The sequence below is a fragment of the Condylura cristata genome, unplaced genomic scaffold (genome assembly GCF_000260355.1).
Source record: "Condylura cristata isolate star-nosed mole 26May11 unplaced genomic scaffold, ConCri1.0 scaffold00018, whole genome shotgun sequence".
Classification (NCBI taxonomy): Eukaryota; Metazoa; Chordata; class Mammalia; order Eulipotyphla; family Talpidae; genus Condylura; species Condylura cristata.
Window position 1 is genome coordinate 2422601 of NW_004567119.1, and position 22356 is coordinate 2444956.

Consider the following 22356-nt stretch of genomic DNA (forward strand, 5'->3'; position numbering starts at 1 on the left):
AACACTTTTTGACATACATGAGGTATATATAAAAGTATATTCTTTTAAATAAATCATAGGTTTAGGGATTTTAAGGACATGCATCATGGCACTACTGTGTATGGTGATATATTTTCATATTTCTGTTCGATGTATATTGATAATAAATAAATCATGCATGAAGGTGTGTATGTGCCAACTTGTTAAGTAATGTCAAATGTCAGTAAATATTTTGGTTTAACGCAGTTGGGATTTTACTGTACTTTTGAGTTGGAGTATCCTAGTAAAACCCTTTGCTATCTATGTATTTTTAATAAACTCCTGGAATTTAATGTGAACTTTCAACAGAAGATAACTAGTGCTGGCAAGGAGGGGTAGTATTTTGGCACCAATTCTACTTGTCTAGTTTGATCTGAGATGTATTCACTCCAGTTGCCATAAAGCAAATCTTGCCTTAAAAAACAGTGAACACATTCAAATTGCTTGGAAACTATTAAGAGAGTTGGCTCATAAACCCATCAAAGGGAAATGGATGTAGATTTGTTTTTACTTCTTGATTGGTTCAAACATTTTCATTTAATACCCTACAGAAATTCATTAAAATGCTTATGCTACAGGACAAATATCATCAGCCTATGAGAGAACATTGATATGAATCAATCAACAATTAAATCATCGCCAAAGACCACGTCGCTATACATCAGGCTAAACATTAAATACTCCCAACAGGAAAAAGTAATTAGATCTATTTTCATTTTGGCTCTATGTCTCTAATGTTAGTGGTGCAGTGGAAAGTCAGGCAGATGCACTTACTTTGATTAGTATAATTCATATGACACATGCCTTCATACCCTATGTGCATGGCTCAGTATATTTTTCCAGTCCTTTCACAGCAAGCGGGAGGTGGTGAGAAGGAGACATGCCGATAGTCCATGTTCCCCATAAATACAAGGAACAGCACTGAGAGAAAGCAGTGCTGAGAGAAGACTCAGGTCCTCCCTTTTCTTTTACCTCCAACCCAACGATGCACTGTCGCCTGACTAAATATTTCTGTCACAGTGCCCGAGTGTCTTCCCTTGTTCACAGCAGCATAGAACTCTACACCCAGTGCTGCCTCGCTGAGTCCTGAGCGAGTGTCTTCTTCCAGGCTGAAGATGTAACCTGCTCTGGAGCCCTCACTGATATCAGCATCACCAGCCATTGCAAGAGTCAAGGAAACGCTTCCCAGACCTCTTTCCCTAGCAAAGTTTTAGAAAACCACACAATAGGTTACAGTCTAGCTTTTAATTTCCATTTTCTTATCCACCTGTACCCTTGGATCATTTTATAATTAACTCAGATTTTACCTTCAAAGAATTGATTTTTTTTTAATGTCGTCATATATTTGAAAATGTTGGTTTGCAACCTTGTATGGCTTAGGGGTCCGGGCACCCACCTACCTCTTCAGATGTGTGTTCCCACAGCTGCCCAGCTTCAGGACACCAGTAATCCCCGCCATGGGCCTCTGGGTCCCCTCTACCATTTCAAGTCACAGTTCTGGCTACACTGAAAATCAACTTATTGAAAAAGATTGCTCACTGCCATAAGCATTCCTTTCTTGGCAATAGCTGGTCAAGAAATTAAAAAATAATACTAATTTTTAAAAAGCAAAGTGGTATGTTTTCATTATCAACATTAGTAATTTTGTGGTTTTAAAATTTTTCGACTTCAGATAAATTGCTAAAATATGTGAAGTCCAGCATCACTATAGAGTCATTTAAATACCTGTCCTTTGTTTTGTGGTCATGTTTCTTTCTAATTTGAGTTTTGTAGTTAATAACGACTCCTCAGAATTTTCTAAACATTCAGCACTTCAAGTAAAAAAAAAACAATAAATTATCAATATCTCTACTTTTCAAGTTTGTGAAAACATATTTTTAACAGCTGTAGTGCTTTATGTAGACACATGTTGATTACGGTACTTGAAATGTTTTATGTCAGTGTAACATGATTTCATTTGTTTGCTGTTAATTCAACAATTACACTAAAGACTTTTTCATTTCAGACAGCCGACGATAATTAGTAAGAATCCAATATCCTCACCTGTGATCTGCCCAAATGGGAAGCAGGCTGGTCCAGTCCAGTTGACGTCAGAGAAGGCCTCAGGTCTGGTCACACACCTTCCTTGCCTGCCAGAGCTCCCTCAGAACACAGAACCCACCTCAGGAACCAAAAACAGAAGGACAGTTACTTGGGGAGTGATATTCACAGAACCACAGGAAAAACCGTTGGAGACTGTTTTACTTTCTTTTCTTTAAGATTTATTTATTTGTGCATACACAACTGGGGCACAGGCCAGAGGTGCAGGGGCCTTGAGAGGCTTCACCAGTGACAGAGCAGGGAGCAGAACAGGCAGATGGATGAAGCCCACTGCTGAGGGGAGCAGGGGGGAGGCAGCAGAGGTCTGCTGCTTGGGGGTCACCTCCGGGCGGGGCTGGAACTTGCACTGAGGCGGCCGTGGCCAGCTTCACAGTGCTGTGCTCTGATCCGCTCTGCCACCGGGGTAGGCCCCGGCGATTGTCTTTTGTTTTTTCCTCTTAGTACCGTTTTCTAGAGATTTATTCAAGTTTCTCTGTCCATTAGTCGTTGATGACTATTTATCATGTAGCAGTATGCCAAGGTGTCTCGGGACCACACTCGCCCATCACCTGCGGAGGGCCGCCTGTGGCCGGGCCCCTGTGGAGTTACACCACAGAAGGCTGCTACCAGAACCCATGTGCTTCCTTTGTCAAGAACATGTTATTTCCCTGGGGTAGCTGCCGAGAATGTATTACTGGGTTGTGTGGTGGCTGAATGTTTAATTTTATAAGAAACCTCCAAGCAGCTTTCCAAAAGTATCATATCAATTCAGTACGTGTTTTCATACTTAAAAATTTTATTGAGATAATTGTAGATTCAAATATTGTGCAAAAAAAATCTGACTTTAATTTTAATAAATTTATGTGATAGATACGTAAATCACACATTCATCTAAGCTTATTTTTATCTTTGAAGGCTCTTAGTTTTGTGCTTTCTTAACCACCTACAGCTTTATGTCTGTGTATCTTTCTCAAGGTTTTCATCTGTTGTTTTGTTTCTTCATATTTCCTACTATTAATTCTGCAATATTATAAGTTTGGTTCTACTTAGGGTAAAGCATTAAATTTTGAATGTTATTGTATAAGTGTTATGCTAAGTCCTTATTAATATCATGGCGGATATATATTTACAATTTCTTACAATCCTACTACCAACAATGTTTAGGATATATGTCCCTACTCCCCATTCTTTATGTGTTTATATTAATATTGAGGTGTTGTAATTCAGTAAAATCACCAGTTATCCAAATGAACTTTTACATAGTTAAGTACAGTGATTACTAAGAATGCTTTCTTCCAATAATCTTATTTATCTTGAATCATTATAATTTTTGTTTACATGACTTGAGCTGTTAAAAATATGTTTGAGATCTTCATAAATTGGGTAGTTATTCAGTTCAAACATAATTGAGAATATATTTTCTGACTTTTACATTTGAAATACAGTCTAGCTGGGTAGGCTACATGGGTCACACCGATTTGCTCCTTGAGCATCTTATGGTTAATTCTTCTATCATCTTAATGTCTTACATCTAGTCATGAAATAGCCTAAATGCAATCTACTACATTTTACTTGATAATTAAGTTGCAAACGATACCTGATCCTGGATACATAATTTTTTTTTTTCCCTTGAGCACAAGTGTCACTTACCATATTGATGAGTTTTTTGATACTAACACAGATAGTTGTTATCAACAGTCAACCTTTGATTTTAAAAATTATTAATTAACTCTTATGATTTTTGTTGTAGTTTTGTGTTTTGAGTGTTATGTTCTTTCACTTAACTGCTTTCTAATACAGGGTTACCAGTTATCTGTCAATAAAAACTGTTTCCCCATGTGAGTCAGTCCTTCTCATAATTTCACATGTCTGCCTGAAATTGTAAAATCTGAATTGCCTGGGTATCTGTAAGCCTGCACCCCTCTAGGGTACATGGATCTCCACAGCGTGACCACTTTTGCATTTCACGATAGCACTGCATTGCAACATAATATTTAACTTGTTGGAGTTCCTGATATTATAATGCAGAAGGCAGGGGTGAAATTAATTGTATTTTAATTATTTCTTTGGTAGGATCCTGAAGGCAACTGTCCCAAAGATTCACACAAGCTCTTCATTTGGGAGATATCCATAGATAAGGAGCAAGAAGCTGGGCTTTAACTTGCAGTTAACCACACTAAATGTATTCTTTCTGGTTTGTTTTTCCCCCAGCTGAGCTGAGCAATAATTTATAAAACTGTAATATATTTAGAGTGGACAATGTGGTGATTTTGTATTTGTATACACCATGGAATGACTGATCACCTACAGCTAACGCATCCATCATGAAACATAGTTTGCTTCAGTGTGTGGGTGAGAATGGAGCAAATTTCAAGTATGAAATACAGGATTGTTGATGATTAGAACAAGAAGTACCTTACATCCCACAACTTGATTCATCGTCTAACTAAAAATTTCTCTCTCATGTTGTTATTGCTATTGTTGATTTTATTAAGGCTTTACTAGATGAGAACTCCTCAATGCTAACTTTACACAAATTATATTTTTTCTACGGGTCTGTCGTTTTGTGCTTTATTACACATTACCCATATATTCTGTTTAGTATATGTTATACATTCACAGATTTTCAAAATACATAAAATGCACAAGATATAATACCATATGTATTTGTTATCTCAGAGTAACTCTAACTTCATATCAAATATAGAAAACCCGATAAATTAAAAGAAGAATCTTTTGTTTGAATATTGATTGCCAGTTTATTTTATTTCTAAACTTTAAGTAAATATTACATAGTTTGTTCTTCAAATCTAAAGTCTAGAAAACTACAGTTTGTGATGCAGGTGGGAGGTAATATAGACAGTGGAACAGACTGTGTTTCTACTTGTCTTTTAAAAAAATGAAACAACTGGGATTATGACTTTTTATAAGGAATAAGGGATAGGTAAAAACAATATAGCTCTGTACTGGTTTGCTCTGTAACAGCCTGGAGTGATTTTTCTATTTGTATTTTATTATCTACCTGTATTATTGGGTAGAATGTCCCTCTGGTCTTTAAAAGGCAATGTTAAATGCAGCTTCCTTCCAGAAAAGTGCTTGTCTCATTCTTTGGGAGCACTCTGGGTATCTCCTTTGATAGAAAGAAAGAATTTGTTCAGACTGCTTTTATTTGTTCAAAAAAGTTGTAGTGTAATTTATAGTTTCTAAGCCTCTCCAAGTAAGTCAATCGGCGATAGTCAGTGTATGAAAATATATTTGAAAATTACATCAGAAAAGGGACAACGATATACCTTTATAATTCTATGTAGGAAAGCCTGATTTTTAAATAAATGTTTAAGTGACATATTTCAATATTTTATTTTTCAGAAGCATTTATATATTTTTAGAACTCTGCTCTTTTTTAAAAATATTTTCTCTAAAAAAATTGTGTTTCTGTAGAATTTAACATGGTCATTATCAAATAAATTTTAATATTTTTAATTTATTCCAGAAAAGGATATTTGGAAGTCTCATATTCATTTTTATTCTTATTTTCTTATCACAATATTGAAGAGTCTGTAACTTTTAAGTGAGATCGTAGTATACTTAATTGAAGACATATCTTTGTTTTCTGTAGAACTGTATATGGAAATATAATACATTTGTGTTATAATTGTTAGTTGTGGAAATATAATACACTTGTGTTATAATGGTTAGTTATGTAAAATAATAATTTTAATGGGATAATGTGAAATCACATTGAATTTGCTTTCAAATACCGAAAAGAAATTATCTGTAATCAAGCCACAAAAAGAACATACAGTAAATAAAGGTTGAACTTAAATCTACACAACAAATATATCACCATTTTGTCATTTGTTAGTAAAGATATATTTTTGGCCTAAATAAAATTGCTATGTTACACTCTTGACTATAATGATGAATTTTTTTGTGACTGTTTTGGTTGCTTTATCCCCATTTTAATCCAGAGGATTAGCTGACATCACAAAATTCTCTCAAACTTACAAAAATTGTGAATGTGTATTATTTTTTTTTCCTTTTTGATTGCTATTCTACACCCTGTTCCCTTCCCCATACATGAGATTTATGAGAGAATGGAGAGCCTCCCCCCGCCCCCACCACCACACACACGATGTAAGCCTGGGGCATCAAATATTTGTGTTGGTCTATGTCAGTATTTAATAAGACTAGCTAACTGCTTGTATGAGGATCAATGCTGGAAGGGAATAGATGTGGTGGTTATTGAGATAAAATGGCATCCAAAAGATAAAGGAAATGGGTAATACATACATCTAGTTTTGGTGCACAGTAACAAATAGAAACAACTCCACATTGATTTCTTACATGAAAATACCATTAAGAACATTCATTACATAGTTTCATTAACATTTAGGATACATCGACTTCCTAAGTTGTTTTTTTTTAATAAGTTATCAACTGCTATTTTATATATATATATATAAATGTAAGCTATGTTGAAGCTTCCTGAATTTCTACTCAAGGAAAGCTTATCTAAGTTGACTATGCCTGTTTTCCCATCTGTGATTCTTCCTGTTATTCCTGTTGCATGAGTGTGCATACATCAATAGCTTATATTTGTTCACAGATGGAAATGTACTGACCCTTTGATAGCAACCCATAAGTGAAAGAACAGAAAGAAAACTGACAGCTACCTCGCTTCTATCTTCAAACAAATGGTCTGTCTGTAGACGTTAGAGTCTTCTTTATGGCTACATTGCCACATTTATTTCACCCAAGAAAATTAATCCCAGAGTAACTCCTATGTGCTTTATAGCTATTGCGTGAACTAAGTAATTTTATGTTATTTGGACATAGTGTATGAACATAAAATGTGTTTACTTTTTATTGGTAGTGATTATACTGTTTAAGTTAAAGAGCATAAAATTGAACATGTTAATTACCAGTCATTCAAAATAATAAAGTGAAGTAATTCCTCAAAATTTTACCTTTTAAGGAGTTTATAAATTTGGAACAATGCTCTATCTCCAATGTAGAATTTCCCTTCAATTATGTTTAAGAACACACATCTTTTTTAACCCCTCCCCAAACAGCGTAATCACTTCTCTGTGTGTAGAGTCAATAAAAAGATAGTTTCCCCCAGACTTTCATAAACTTCAATTTTTCTTTCTCATGATGGCTCATTCTATGGAAATCTTTGTTTATTACCTCCTTGAGTTAGTGAGGAAGCAAGTTCCCTGGCTTCAAACCCACACAAGCTTATCTAGCTGAAAAATGTTATTTCTGCTTTCTAAGGGAGTATCTTGGTGTTTCTACCAAAAAATAAAATAAAATAAAGATTTGAAAATAAAAGTGAATACACTAATATGTCAGTGAGAAATCTCTTAAGAGTTACAACAAAAACAAGTAAATAAATATTTCACTTCATTTTTCTTTCCCAATACACACACCAAATTTCCCTAGTTATCACATGCCAATGTTGGGGGCATTTCATATTTTGATCAGCATTTCAGACTGACCTGAAAGATAAAGATAACTAGTAATTGTCCTGGAAAATAAGGATCACAATCTAGTTCAAAGAAAGCCCAAGTAAGTTGCTGGAATAAGTGGAAATAATGATAAAAGTGAAAATGTTTCACAGTCCATTGCCTTTTCCTTGATCCTTCTTGGATCCTCAACTAATCATTCTTAGTTAGGTTGTATGCCATTAAATGTTTGTGGCTATAAAAGGACATCTCTGAATCGCTGCCCCCTCTTGCCATGGCTTTGTGAAGAGCTTCTAAAAAGCTGAAATTATCACTTCTAATAGTTTGAAAAAAAAATCAGTAAAATGAATCAAACAGTAAAATTCTGATTGTAAGTTACATCAATGAAGCTAATAAGCTAGTAATTTAAGAACACATTTTTCCATGATTTTCTACTGAAGAGATGATGATCCCATGTTAGAGAATAAAGACAATAAAAATATTTTTGACCCAATGTAGAAGATACTCCATGCTCATTAATTTTATAAAATAATGGCTCTCAGAAATAATATTTACCAAAAAAAGGCAATTTTACTTGGGATCTTCTATATTAAAAGCAATGTAATCCTCTGCTCAGTGACTAGTACATAGGTTATTTTTCATAACTGATCTAAAAAATCAGCTCATGATTGACTCTGAGCTTTTTACCTGGAAGTATCTTGTGATAATAAGCATGCGTTTTATTTCATGGGACTGAGAAATCTACATTCCTTTAAGTGTGTATTCAAACAATTTAAAAGTTTTTGCATCAAGAACTTGTGAAGAATAATGAAAGCCATGACAAAATTCTGGACTAAGCAAGAGAATGAAAATGAATTCCAAGAGCCTTTCCTAGCCAGATGGCATGAATGTGCTAATGACTCTTCTTGGACTCCTAGAGATTTCACTGCCTTTATATCTTCCATGTGTGTACTCACAAGAGAGAAGCTATGTACCTGCTTTCCACTCCCTGGAAGGCATCCCTCCAAGCATGAGGCCCACCTCCTTCATTGACTGTGTACACACACGCAAGTTGCATGTGTTTCCTGTGCTCCCATAAAGTGAATCAGTGCCACCGATCCTAAAGAATGCGAGAATTTAAAATTAAATCTGAAAATGGAGTAAGTCAATTTAGATGGTAAATTTCCTAATTGAATCCATAATCACTTTTTACTAATAAAGGATAATATAGTCTTACTGATGAATGCAGGCAAAGAGGATGATAAAAAGAAAAGTTCTCTTTTTAGTAAAACATGGCAATTACTCTAAATAACATACTTAATTTGCCCTTCAAAACCCTATAGGAGAGATAAAAATATTAACTGAGATGCTAAAATAATACCTCTCAGTTACTGTTTACTGAGCTCTTACTGTGTTGAATTCCTCTATTTATGCATTATTATAAAAAATCCTCACAACAAAGCTATTAAATCGATGCCACTATTCATATTTTAAAGGTAAGAAAACTGTACCTGAGAGCTTATATTGTTTGTCAAAGCTCCCCACATGATCCAAAGATCCCAAGCTCTTTGTGTTTGGACCCCGAGAAGCTCACCTTAAACTCCAAGTGCTTTTGGAGAAATCAGGTTAATTGTCTTATTCAAAATTGAACAGCTTGAGAGTTGCAGAGTCAGAGTTAATATCCCTGGCTTCCCATATGGTGATTAAGCACAGTTTCATAGACAAATGAAAACAACTAATTTTCTATGTTGCTACAAGCCAAAACGAAGTAACGGGGTGCTAAAGGCACCATGTGAATTTTATTTAAAAATAAGAAAATAATTTCTGATGCCTCTCTTACTGTTCACTTCTAGTTATTAAAAAATTACATTTCCCAAGCCACACCTGTGAATCTAAGACATGTCTTTGAAGGAATCTATGAGCTATAATCATGTTGCCACATATATGTTTATAAGTAAACAACTGCATACACACATCACTGATATCTATCTAGAAATGAATAAATAAGACTAGATTGTGCATGTAAACCCATCAATTAGATGGTGTAGTCCTGCTGAAGTCAAAGACATTTTGTTCTCACAAGGGATACAGGCAAGGAAGGAAGCAGATAGAGAAGATATTTCATATGGCGGATTTTATGCAGGGATAAAATATTTTTTCAATTAGCCTTTAGTTTCTGGAATTGATATAATTATGCCTCCACCAGCTCTGCTCTTCACCCCACCTTTTCAGTTCCCTCCTTTGTAAAAGGCACATGGATATTTGTTCTGACTTACTTGCAAAATGTTCATTGAAATTAAAAGAAAATAACATTCCGTTTAACGTTTCTGTGCCTTCAGAAGGCTCCACTTGGATAATCTAACTCCATCTCTGGTCTGTTGAGGGTAAGTAGTCGCTAGCCCGTGTCTTCCCAGAGGCCCGAGGACGGGCAGTCTCAGCCCCGCACTTCCTTCTCCAGTCAGGAGCACCGACGGCGCGTCCTTGCTTCTTCAGGCTCTCGCGACGGCCCTCACCTGCTGCAGGTAAGACTGAGCTGGCCGAGGCAGCTGCGTTCCCACGCTGGTGATTAAGCAATATTTGTGCTTAAAGATCGGTGGACCGATGTTCTTCCACACGTGAGAAGTGAGTGCTGGGATGGGAAAAGCAAACTGTGAGGTCCAGTGAAATAATCCTCAACTCGCTGCCAACACTCCGCTGCGCAGGAACTCTCTCCAGCCGTCTTGGAAACATCAAGAAGCTTTCCAAGGGCAGAAGGTGACAGACCCTTCAGGCCACGAAAATGTGAGCCCATCACCCATCAGCCCTTGGGGTCGCTGCATCCACACGTTCAATACCAAGTGGCCTGGAAACTAACTGTATTTTAAGCGTCTTAAAAAAAAAAAGTCTTTACAACAAGATATTTTTTTTTTTTTTACAAAATATGCACTGAATTTACTCCAATAAAAAATAAATCATGTGATGCTCCACAACATAGTGTCTTGTTCTCCTTCAAGTACCTGGACACCGAACATCAGAGAAAAATGACCAGGCCATTCATGTGCTGTTAGCAGGAGCTTTGGACAGTCTGCTGAAAGAAGTACAGAAAAATCGCTGGCCACTCCCCGGGTTCCAGTGCTCCCTCCGTCTGTAAGCAGTGGGCCTGGGCCAGCGGGCAGGGCAACGTGCCTCCGGACAAAGCCAATGTATTGTTTCATTCTCGTGGGGCCACTTAAGAGAGTTATAACAAGAAAAATGAAGCGGCCGTGGACTCTTCAGTGGCCTTAAATCTCACATTAGTCATGAGAAATCTTTCAGGCTCTCTATTTCTGTAGTGTCCTATAAAAATAAGTGAGGGTGGGCTTCTACTTTCATTACTGCAAGACTGGCAGGGCCCCGCGACAGCTAAAATGCTGGAATGAAGCGTATGTTTAAATGATAAACTGTGAAATATGCAATGGTTTTCAGACGGGAAAGGTAATGGAGCGGTGGAGAAGAAGACAAAGGACTCAGAAGGGAAGCTTCTTGGATGCGAAGGAAACAGAGCTCTTTCCGGGGTGGAAATACACTCACAAATGGAGAAGCCACTAGTGAGACTCAGACCTCGCTGGGGAGGTGCTGAGCCCGCGGCACGCCCGCCCGGCCTGCTGGTACACCCCACCACCACTCCACCGCCTCACGCTGAGGGTTCTCCCTGGGGCTGGGCCCCTCAGGGTGGGCCTGGATGGCTTCCTCTGGGGCTGGAGGGGGAGGAAGTCGAATTCCGACTGAGCAAACCTCAGAGCTGGGGCTGAGAGCTGTCGGCTGCAGGGTCTTTCTGCTGGTCCCAGCCTGCCTCTGGGCCTCTGCTCCTTGTGAGTAAAGGGGTGCAGGTCTGAGGGTGCACAGACACAGAAGCTGACGATGCTCTGCCTCTCTGCCCTGGCCATGAGTAACACATATAGAACAGAAAGTAAATATAAGACAGCAGGGGACAAAGACACGAAGGGAAACTTCTCCCCGAGGCAGGACAGTGCGCAGGACAGCTGCTTCGTCGGCCGCTGAGCCGGGATCGCATGCGCCGTCACTTCTGCCGGCTGCCTTCAGCTGCTGACGAGGAGGACGGGGGTGGGTTGTAAAACTAAAGGCCAGGGTGGCGACAAAGGGCATGATCATGGCACGGGGCCCTCCTTCAGGGCCCCCTGGCTGTGTCTGGCCACCGTGGGCCACATTCTGCTCCCTAAGGGGCCCAGTCTGACGGAGGCCGTATCACCTTACCAGCCTCTCCCTGAGGTTCGCTCAGAGAGTCGTGGCAAAGATCCACCTGCTTTCCAACCTGGGGTGACGCCAGCACTCACTCCCCAGTGGGTGAGTCCCCCACACGGGCTCCTAGGTCATTCTAAGACCCCAGACTGACATCACTTCCAGCAGAAGTGTCCTGCTGAGCCCCATGCAACTGTAAACTTTTAACAAATGAACAATTACTGTGTTAAATCACTAAGTGGTTTAATTGTTGTTCTTAACTAAACGTTTACTTGAACAATTGCTTATTAAACCACTAAGTGGTCTGTGTGGTTGTGCGTAACTAAATTTTTATGTTGAGATCATGGCGCCACCTGCATTGGTGAGAAGCAACACAGATCCCAGATATCTGTGACACAGTGTCCCCTGAGACCAGCATCTTGCTAAATTATATCACTGGCACCCTATGATCAATGAGGCAGTCAAGATAAAGAACATTCCCAAAGAAACTGATAAAATCCTGTTGAACTACAACTGAAATGCCAGTCGCTGTCATGGCAGGTTTCACAGATGCTGAGTCTGGCTGAAACGGCCGTCGTGAGCCTATGGAGGAAGGACGCTGCCCCACCAGGAGATGTCCTGAGCAATGACATTTCCCGTGTGGTAGCAAAGATCTTTAAGAAAAGACTGTAAGTGCATCTGACAGTACACCACATTTATTTATGGCCACTGCACCGGCTCCTCACGCAATGTCAGGGAGACGGTCCTCTAGGCTCTACTCGCTGACAGCTAGTACCACAGGTCAGACACTTTCGGATCTGGGACGAGGTCTCCACGGAGACAGTTATTTTATCAACAGATGCTCCTTCCTTAGAACCACAAACACCTACAGTGTTAATACTTAGAGATTCAGAAATTTCCCCAGACAGACTCCCCTCCTCCCACTTTGCCACAAATTGCTCCCACACAACATTCACTGCCCTGGCCCATGCTTCTGGCCAGTGTCCTCTTCATTCCCAGGACATGTCTTCTCGACCTTGCATCAGACTCTAAATTAACACTAGCAGTATGTCACCAACTTTGTCTAGAATTGGCCTGGCTAACACCTGAAATGAAGAAATTCTATGACTGATAGTTCTTCACGAAAACACCGATTCATCCATCTTTAAAAGTCAACGCTATACTAAGATATAAACTTACATTAATAGCCCCATGGCATTGCACTTTAATACAACATGCTATCACTGATTGATATGTTTATATCCAATGGGTTGTTTTAGGGAAATCTTAGGATTATAGAAAAAATGAGTAGGAAGTATAGATTTCCCATTGGCACTCTTTTCCTTCATGCATTATTAACAGCATGAATTGTAGCGATAGATTATAACTGATGAACTATATTGATGCATTATTAACTAAAAATTAAAGTTAGATTAGGACTCACTCTTTGTTTTACATAACTATTAATTCTGAAAAATACGTAAAATCATGCATCTACAATTACAACATCAAAGGCATTATCAAATGCCCTAAAAATCCCTGTGTTACACCTATTTATTTCTTCTCTCTCCCCCTGAAATCTTGACAACCACAGATACTTTTTTCTGTCTCTCCTTTTGACATTTCTAGAACATAGATATAGTTGGAATCAGTCTTCTGCCTTCTCAGAATGGTGGCTCTCACTTAGCAATATGCATGAACGTTTCTTTCATAGCTCATTTCTGCTTATCACTGAACAATACTCACTGTTTGAATATCGAACCTACTGAAGGACAATACAGATGACTTTAGATTTTGACACTTAAGAACAGGCTTGTTTGCTTGTCTCTGCTGGAACATTTTTTCTTTTTTCCCAGCTAACCCAAGTAAATACTTAGAACCATTGATCCTGGGGTTATATGACAAATCTATTTTGGCATTTGTTAAGAAACACCAAGTCTTTCAAAGTGTCTGTACCACTCTTCCCTCTACTAACATTGTAGCATTTTGTCTGAGTTCCTATTGCTTCTTACCCAAATCTGGGGAAAGTCAAGCATAGTATTAAAAAGACAAATACTGCCCTCCCTGGTGGTGCAGCAGGTTAAAACACAACACTGAGAAGCTAAAGCCACTTCAGCATGAGTTCGAACCCTACCCACCCCGGAGGTGACCACATGGCACGGCAGACCTCTCCTGACCCGCCCGCTGCTCCCCTCAGCAGTGTACTTCGTCGATCTGCCTGTTCTGCTCCCCACTCTGTGTCTGGTGAATCCTCTCACTAACCCTGTACCTCTGGCCTGTACCCCAGTTCTGTATGCACAAATAAATAAATCTTAAAAAAAAAAAAAAGACAAATACAGTAATACAAAGAGAAACTCTAGTGTCAGTTCTAGGTGTGAGAGAAGGGAGAAACAACCTTCAATGAAGGGACAAGACCTGTCTTAGGACAGTGAATTCCATGAGAACGAGGAGTGTAGCATTTAAGAATGTGGGATACCATTTTAGCAGTGACTTTATGGAAACAAGACACATTGATTAAATCTTGTGATAAACACATTAGCACAGAAATGAAAGTTCATGTTGTAATAATTCTTTGGAATTACTGAGGTTCAAGAACTATGAACTTGATCACAAAATAGTAAGCTTACCTCAAAAAAAAAAGTGGAAATAATAAGGAAGACTATGTGTAAGGTGAAAATCATCTTTGTTTTCTTTCATTAGTATAACTTCAACGTCTTCTGAATCAATAAAAAAAAATATTCAAGGATTTGTAATTTCAACAAAAACCCAAGTACAGCAAATAGATTTTGTTTGATTTGTATCCACCAGGCAGTTTCAATGGTACATTGATGATACAACATAGTAATTTAATACTACCATTAATTAAATGACAAAATTCAGTAGTTGGTAGAAAATTAAGGTAAAAGTATTTAAATTCACAATTGAAGGTAAGTGAGGAAAAGTTGGCAAATCGTTAAAGTTTTTAATTTCTTTTTAAATTTATCTCAGATTCAGTCTTAGATTTCAGTGAGTTTCAATTTAATGCAATATCTATTTAAATAATGAGATTTATAGACGAGAAGTATTGTCATTTTTAATCATTACACTGAAATATATTCCAATATGAGACTGAATCCAACTAAGCATTAAAAACGGTGAACCAAATGAGCTATTTGGTTCTTAGGATAAATGACAGTTCATAGACCATTCATTGCAATTTCAGAGTGGCAAACACTTGTTAAAATGGTTTTAAACTAAGCTAATGGGAAGGCCATTAGAAGTACATGTGGAAGAGGAGAAGAACAAATGGTGAATTCAATATATTTTTACAAGTACTATTTCCCAAAGTGAGCACAATAAAGTTTATGAGAAAGCAGCGTTTACTGATCTTTTTATCGTACTAGATTACTTAGAATTATGTGGTGAATTTAGAGGAGACCAACAGAAGTTGAACAAATGACACATTTTGTCCCATTAAAAAAAAAATCCTATGTCTCTCCTTTATCCAGATTGGAAAGGACCAACATAATGTACTACCGAGTTCGCTATTCCATATAAACCAAATACAAACTTGTGGGATAAAGTCATCTGTGGAAATTTCCTCTTGCCACACAGCAGTTTAACATCTCAATGGACACTTTCCCTGGTGGTGCAGCGGGTTAATGTGCAGCACTGCAAGTCAGTCACGGCTGCTTTGCTGCGAGTTCGGTCCCCGCCCTGGAGGTGACCCATACGTTGCTGCAGACCTCGCCTGACTCACCCGCTGCGCCCCTTAGCGGTGTAATTCATCAATCTACCTGCTCTGCTCCCCACTCTGCCTCTGATGAAGCCTCTCACTGACCCTGCACCTCTGGCCTGTACCCCAGTTCTGTATGCATAAATAAATAAAATATTAAGAACATATTGCAATGAAAAATAAATGAAAGATCCAATGTACTCAAATAATTCAAAGAGTCAAGCTCTGCAGCAAGACAGACTCCAGATTTATGGCCGTGACCTGCTTGTAACTGCAGAACGGCCACCTTGGAAGCGGTAGCATTCCTGTCATCTCCATTATCCTCATCTTCAACATAACAGTTACTCTATTTACCTATGAGACACAGTAAGAGAAACATGCCTGCTACAGTAACATGAATTGTTTAATGACTACAGCAGCTCATAGCACAACTGCCTATCTATTTACATCTCTTAAGTGTTCCCTTACAAAGTCAAAAGCAATGTAATGGATGGCTGTTTGAAGTCAGGTTGGACGGAATGATTAAAAATAATTCTATACTATCCCAGCGAGGCAGATTTTTTTTTCCTGTTCACTACCTGGAATATTGTATACACTCAACAAGTATTTATTGAATAGAAAACATTCTGTATAATTAGATCAATCCAACTTGAACTGTGGATAGGACAGAGACTCATCCAGGTAGTGCACAACCTTTCTCAGAGTACCTGCCCATGACTATGTGCTAACTGTGCTATGTAACAGACTGAGTTATGTGCTGGAAAACTGGGGGCTGGGGGGGAGGACACATACAACTCCTTAAAATTAAAATTACTATGCATTAGAGATGATAAGCATTAAATAACTTCACAGGCAGTTATTTTTATGGAATTATGCTAATGCCATGTAGGAGTGGGGGGCAGCTTTGTAACAGGGCTGGAGGAGTAGACTGGTTCTAGTCAGGGGAGTCTGGACAGCCTTTCCTTGCGGGAAATAAATCGAAACTTGAAGTATGCTGGGAGCTGTGGGTGCAAGAGCCCCGCAGAGTGGGAAGGTAAACCAAGGCGACGCGGCCTCTAGGAAAGCAGCTACTCGGGCTGTGAGCACCTGTCTGAAAGTCGCCCTTTTTTGGAGTTTGTGGGGCTCCTGGGCACTGGGGGCTCTTCCTGAGTCTCTCCTCTGAGATGCTCTCTGACTTTGGCCCTCCACAGCCCGGGTGGCTCCAGCTGTGGGCTGGTCCGTGACCAGAGACTCCTGCAGATCTGAGAAAGGCGGCCTGTTGCTTTCCTGACCTATGCAACATTCCTTTACCTGGCTGATGTGATCATGAGAGACAGACTGACAGTGATGTTCAATTTGGGATGCCTCAAATTGCTTGTATAAGTCCATGACATAGATTTTCTTGACCGGTCACATCCTAGGGTTACCCTTGCAGAGAGGACAGAGGTAGTTTGGAAAGTTGAAAGAATAAAAGGCAGGGATGGCTAGAAGGTGGAATTAAAGAGACAGATAATGCAAATTCTCTGGGCTAAAATATCGAACCTAATATATTATTTGCATTTTTTAAGGTTTAGGGTAATATGACCAGCTGACCTTTAACTGATTCACATTAGAAGTTAACCCTGAAATTCCATAGCAATAGGCTCAAAAACAGACTACAATTTCCTAATGCATTATTTCCCACCATTAAAAAACAAACAAACAAAAAGGTTTTATAATCTTGCAAACAACTGAACCTTTATAGAAAATAAATTATTTACTGAAATAAACTGAATTCATGACAGATATTGTTAGGAAAAATATAAAAACAGTTTGAAATGACCAGAACCAAAAAAAAAAAAAAAGGAACCCTCAGCCTGGTAAACTTTAGCCAAGTGTATTTGTTACTTTGCATCCCCAATCTCCATTTTCTCAGAGGATTTATGTTAAAGAAGCTGTACTGTGTGTTTCTGCAAAGTATGTATCAACCTTTTGCCAGATTTACAACCAGGAAAATATTTCTCACACACCTGGGTCCTATCCCTTTGGAATGTAAACATTAAAAGTTAGTATCTTTGCAAAAACACTGATTCAAAAAGACACCTGCACCCCCATGCTTAGTGCTGCTTTATTTACAATAGAAAAGACATGGAATCAACCCAAATGCCCAAAAGCAGATGACTGGATTAAAAAGATGTGGTACCTATACACAATGGAATATTACTCAGCAACAAAAAAAGCTTGTGCTCTCTCTCTCTATATATATATATAAAGTTAGTGTCTTTCTCCCCTCTCCCCTAGTTCCTGTGGGAGAGAGTACTGACATCAGCGGGCATCTTGTAAATTATAGGAATACCTCCTGTCTTCAGTTCTGGGTTTTGGTCTCTCCCTTATCACAACAGCCTGACATAAAATTGAGCTTGCCTATTTGATGCTGTGAGGTACATATCACTTGGACTTTGAGAGAAAAAAAAATGGCATTTTTTTGAAGTGTTCTATTTAAAAAAATCAAATTAAGCAATAATCTCTGATGAATATCTGATAGCTTTTAATCCAGTTTATTTGAAACTTGCTCACATGAGACTTTCTATTTTCTGAAAAAATTCAATTTTAAAAGGATGTGCCAATTTTAGTACTGAATATTGTATCCTATATATCTCATATGATTTCCAAAGAAGAGCTAGAGGGAGCTACTGTACATACACCGAGAGAGACAAGCGGAGCTGGGAGGAGAGAGCGCCATCAGGGCGCTGTCATTTCTGTAAACGTGCAGGATCAAAGTATCCATGACATGGCGCTCTTTATAAAATTCACTTAAAAATGGCATTTTCCCAGTTAAAAGAGTGTGAATACCTTTACTTCCCCCCCTTTTTAAACTAACAATTTAGTTTTCCAAAAACATTACCCTTTTATGAACGCATGATGTGTTATTTACTGCTTCTAATTTTAAATTTTGACAGAAATTGTTGTGCGTCGAGCTTGTATCTATTTGAAATCAGGGTGTGAACAGTCAGTTGCCAGCTATAAGCTGACCTCAATACAGAAGGTGCGTTATTTTTAACGTTGAAATTTCATGGTGTTTGATAGAGCATTTCCATGTGTGATTTTATATGTCAGACTTGGATAGTGATTACAGTAACGTTTGGAGACCACTTTTATTTTTGTTTTGATAACATATGGTTCAATATGTGAGAGTTTCGTAAGCTTTTACCATATTTTTAATTTTTACCAGACTTAAAATTTTTAATTGGAGTTGTTCGATTATGCACTATTTAAAAAATAATAATAAAATAGTCCATATCCACACTTTCTTTTTTTTTAATCATGCTTCTTTATTCCTATGACCTTTCCTCTCTGTCAAGATTCCCAAGCAAAAAGGAAATCTGGAGATATTCATGTATGTAAATGTAAAAGTGAGTTACCTAAAGTCTTACTTGCACATTAAGTAAAACACATGAATATTATTGTGTAAGTAAATACACATTTGATCTACGAATGGCAACAATTTGTTTCTTTAAAACTTTATCCAGGAAAATAATTAATGGGTGTTCCCTTAATTTATTTTTTATATATTAAAAATATGATGTCTCAAGTAGTGATTATTTTATTATAAAATGTATGACTTGGTCAACATAAATTATTATGGTAATAATGACCAAAGAATGGTTAAACTTTATAGAAACATTCAGGGTTACCTTCAATAAGATTTAAGAAGTTCAGTATATGTTCAAGCGTAATCAAATATGTTTTGTTTTGAAAATTAAGAATTTCCTATCAGCTTTTTTAATATATTGATTTCTGGATAAAATGCCCACATACAGCAATCAATATATGTCTAGCCGCCCACTGCCAGAAATCCTGTTGCTTTGGCCAGTACTGCATTGCAGGGACCAACTGTTCCCAAGAATTTACAGAAAATGTCCTGGAAAAAACCCTATCACACATGCCTGAGAATGAACGCAGTAAAAATATTTTCATTTGACTCTAGAGCGTTTTACTGCCCACAGCTAAAGCAAGATCAGGCTCTTGCAAAGCCGCTGTCTTGGATGCCAAGGTCTCACTAGATCTTCACTGCCAGCTTCTGCTATTTCACAACAGGTCACATGAGTGCCAGAGAATAGCCTGGGTCTGCTCCCTTCAGCAAGTGTCTGACTTAGGAGGGTCAAGCCAGAGAGAAGTCGCTTTCAAGAATAAAGGGAAACACTGAATGCAGCCTTTCCATGGAAGAATATGGAGAACTACGGAGCTGCTTACGGTGACGGGGGTGCACAATGTTAAATGACTACATTACAGTCTTCTGCAATCTGATCATTCTCCACCGAATGTTGGAATGAGTTCTTATTTTGAGTATCATTTTGTGGATTATTGCTCACCTTTCAAAATAGATGTTTATTTGATCCTCCACTTAAACCTAAAATCTTCTATAAGCAGTTACACCAAAAAATACAGACAGAATCACCTTAGTTTTTATAGTAAAGGCACCAATGAGATCATTGATCAAATAACATCACTGACAGGGGTGGGAGGGAATCACCGCACTACTAAAACCCTCAATAACTGAATAAAGGGATTCAAGGGGAACTGGGACTAAAAAACTTGATCAACTCGAGGAAGTTGCACATGACAACTCTTTTGGTGCAGACCCAGGTTAGAGATGAGTTGCTAGCTGAGGTGATTCTAATTTCATTCGTTAGACTAGAAGTGCATTCTTTTAGGAGGCTGTTAACTATGAAATGTATTGGTAAATCTTCAGATAAGTTTCTATAGCTTTTATTTCATCTGTCAGAGGATTGACATGCTTTTAATGATTCTATCATCTCACAAGTATTTTAGTGTTCTAGTGCATTTGTGATGTATGGTTTGCTGGGGTTTCAGAAAAGGGAGTGTTGCTTTGTATTATTTCAAAATCTATCCAAAATCAAGCTTACATTAAAAAAAGATAGTTACTTACATTTCCCATGGCATTAAACGTGACTCTGGTATTCAGTGTACCTGCTAGTGGAAATCAGAGTCATGCCTGAGCGTGACAACGAGGGCAGGCACGCCGGCTCCAGTAAGCATCACAGCAGGTGCTGTTCAGTTTACAGATGCTGTGTGAGCATTTACCTAGCACATGTTTTCTTTCATGAATGACCAGTTTGTGGCCATATTTTCAGGCAGTGTTTTTGGTGGAATATGCTACTAAATCTGTAAATATAGGGGAATGTATAATAAATGATGTATTGTTATTACCTTAGATCACAGCAAAAACTGTTTCCATATCTTACTTCCACCCTCTATGTACACTGAAATAAAATTAGAAGACCATAACCATTATTCTAAAATTATCCTATCTCATTAAAATAAAAAATGTTACAGTTCAATTGTCTGAAGACATTTTACAACCAAATTTTTCCTTTGAAAGACCTGAAAGTGAAATAAACATAAATAATATTCTTTGAGATTCCAATCACTTTAAATAAGAACTAGTATTTCTGCTTTTATTAATTTCAAAATATCATTTTAGAGAAAAATGCTATTTTTTAATTTTAAAAATCTAAGGTATTTCATTTGTAACACAACACTGACATATAATTACATCCTATCACAATCAATTCCTATAAGCAAAAAAAAACCTCTCTGTTGAGTGATACTATTTTCCATATCCTTGGTTATTTTGCAACATATAAGCCAGTATCAATGTCAGACTTGACTGTATTTTTAAGTTCTGTGGGTCCACAAGAGATAGTTATACAAAGTTACAAAGTTGGTCATAGATGGGGCGGTAAATTCACTATGCCTACTGGACCAAGATGGGAAGAAACCAATCAAACACTGTACAACTAATGTGTTAGTGAATGTTTTCCACAAGAAAGTACATTAAAAGATATTTTCAGATTTTTTCACATCAGCAAGAGACATACACACAGATAAATATAGGCTCAAATTTTGACATTTCAAATACATTCCAATGAAGATATCATCAGCAGTGCCATGGTATCTTAAAATATGAATTACTTTCTCACTCATTTTACTTTTCAGAGTAGATACATTTCTCAAATTAACTCCAGCATATCAGAGTTCAGAGCAGACATCTCCTTGTAAAGGCCAGGCTTGCCACAGGACTTCAGAATTGGGCAGGGCTAATTCATCACCTTCTCCTCTTTCTACCCCTAAGCTAACACCACCCTCACGCCTTGTTTATGGAAAAAAAATGTTGCTTGAAAAAAAAAGTTGCAAAATTTTCAATTCATGTATTCTTTCACTCAACCAGTAGCTGAAGACCCACTTCCTGTTACATACTCTTCCGGGAGAGTAAGAGAAGGGAACCCTTTCCTTGAGGGAGTGCCTGTCCTTAAGGACTGAGTGTCTGTGCATCCCTCCCTAAGTTCTTAGGTTGAAATCCTCCTCACACACCCTCACGTGTGGATGCAGATTAAGGTTAGGCAGGAAATTTGGACCTGGTGATATCCTGAGGATGGAGCCTTCTTGAACAGTATTAGTGCCCTTATGAGTCAGGGAGAGTGCAATTTCCTTTCTCTGGCTTCCACCATGTGAAACAGAAGGAGAAATCAGCAGTTTTCAGAAAAGAAACGGGCTCTTAGCAGAACCTCACCTTGACCTTGGACTTTCGGCTGCACAATTGTGACAAATGAAATCCTGTTGTTTATGAGCCATCCTGTCTCTGGTACTTGTTACAGCAGCTCAGACTGGTGCACAATCCAGTGTATATGGTTTATTGACCCTTCATCTAAGGTAACTTCTCTTGATGATATCTGAATGTTTGGATTCAATCACTTACATGTGACTGGTTATTTCTACTGTGACCGTTATGCCTTACAAAAAGCCAAATAAATAATAAAATTAAACGTAATTGAGAATCATTATTATTATGGGTCTTTTATCTAGTGTTAAGCAACAGAGTGGTTTCATTATTGTTTTCTGATTTTATACCACAAATCTGAA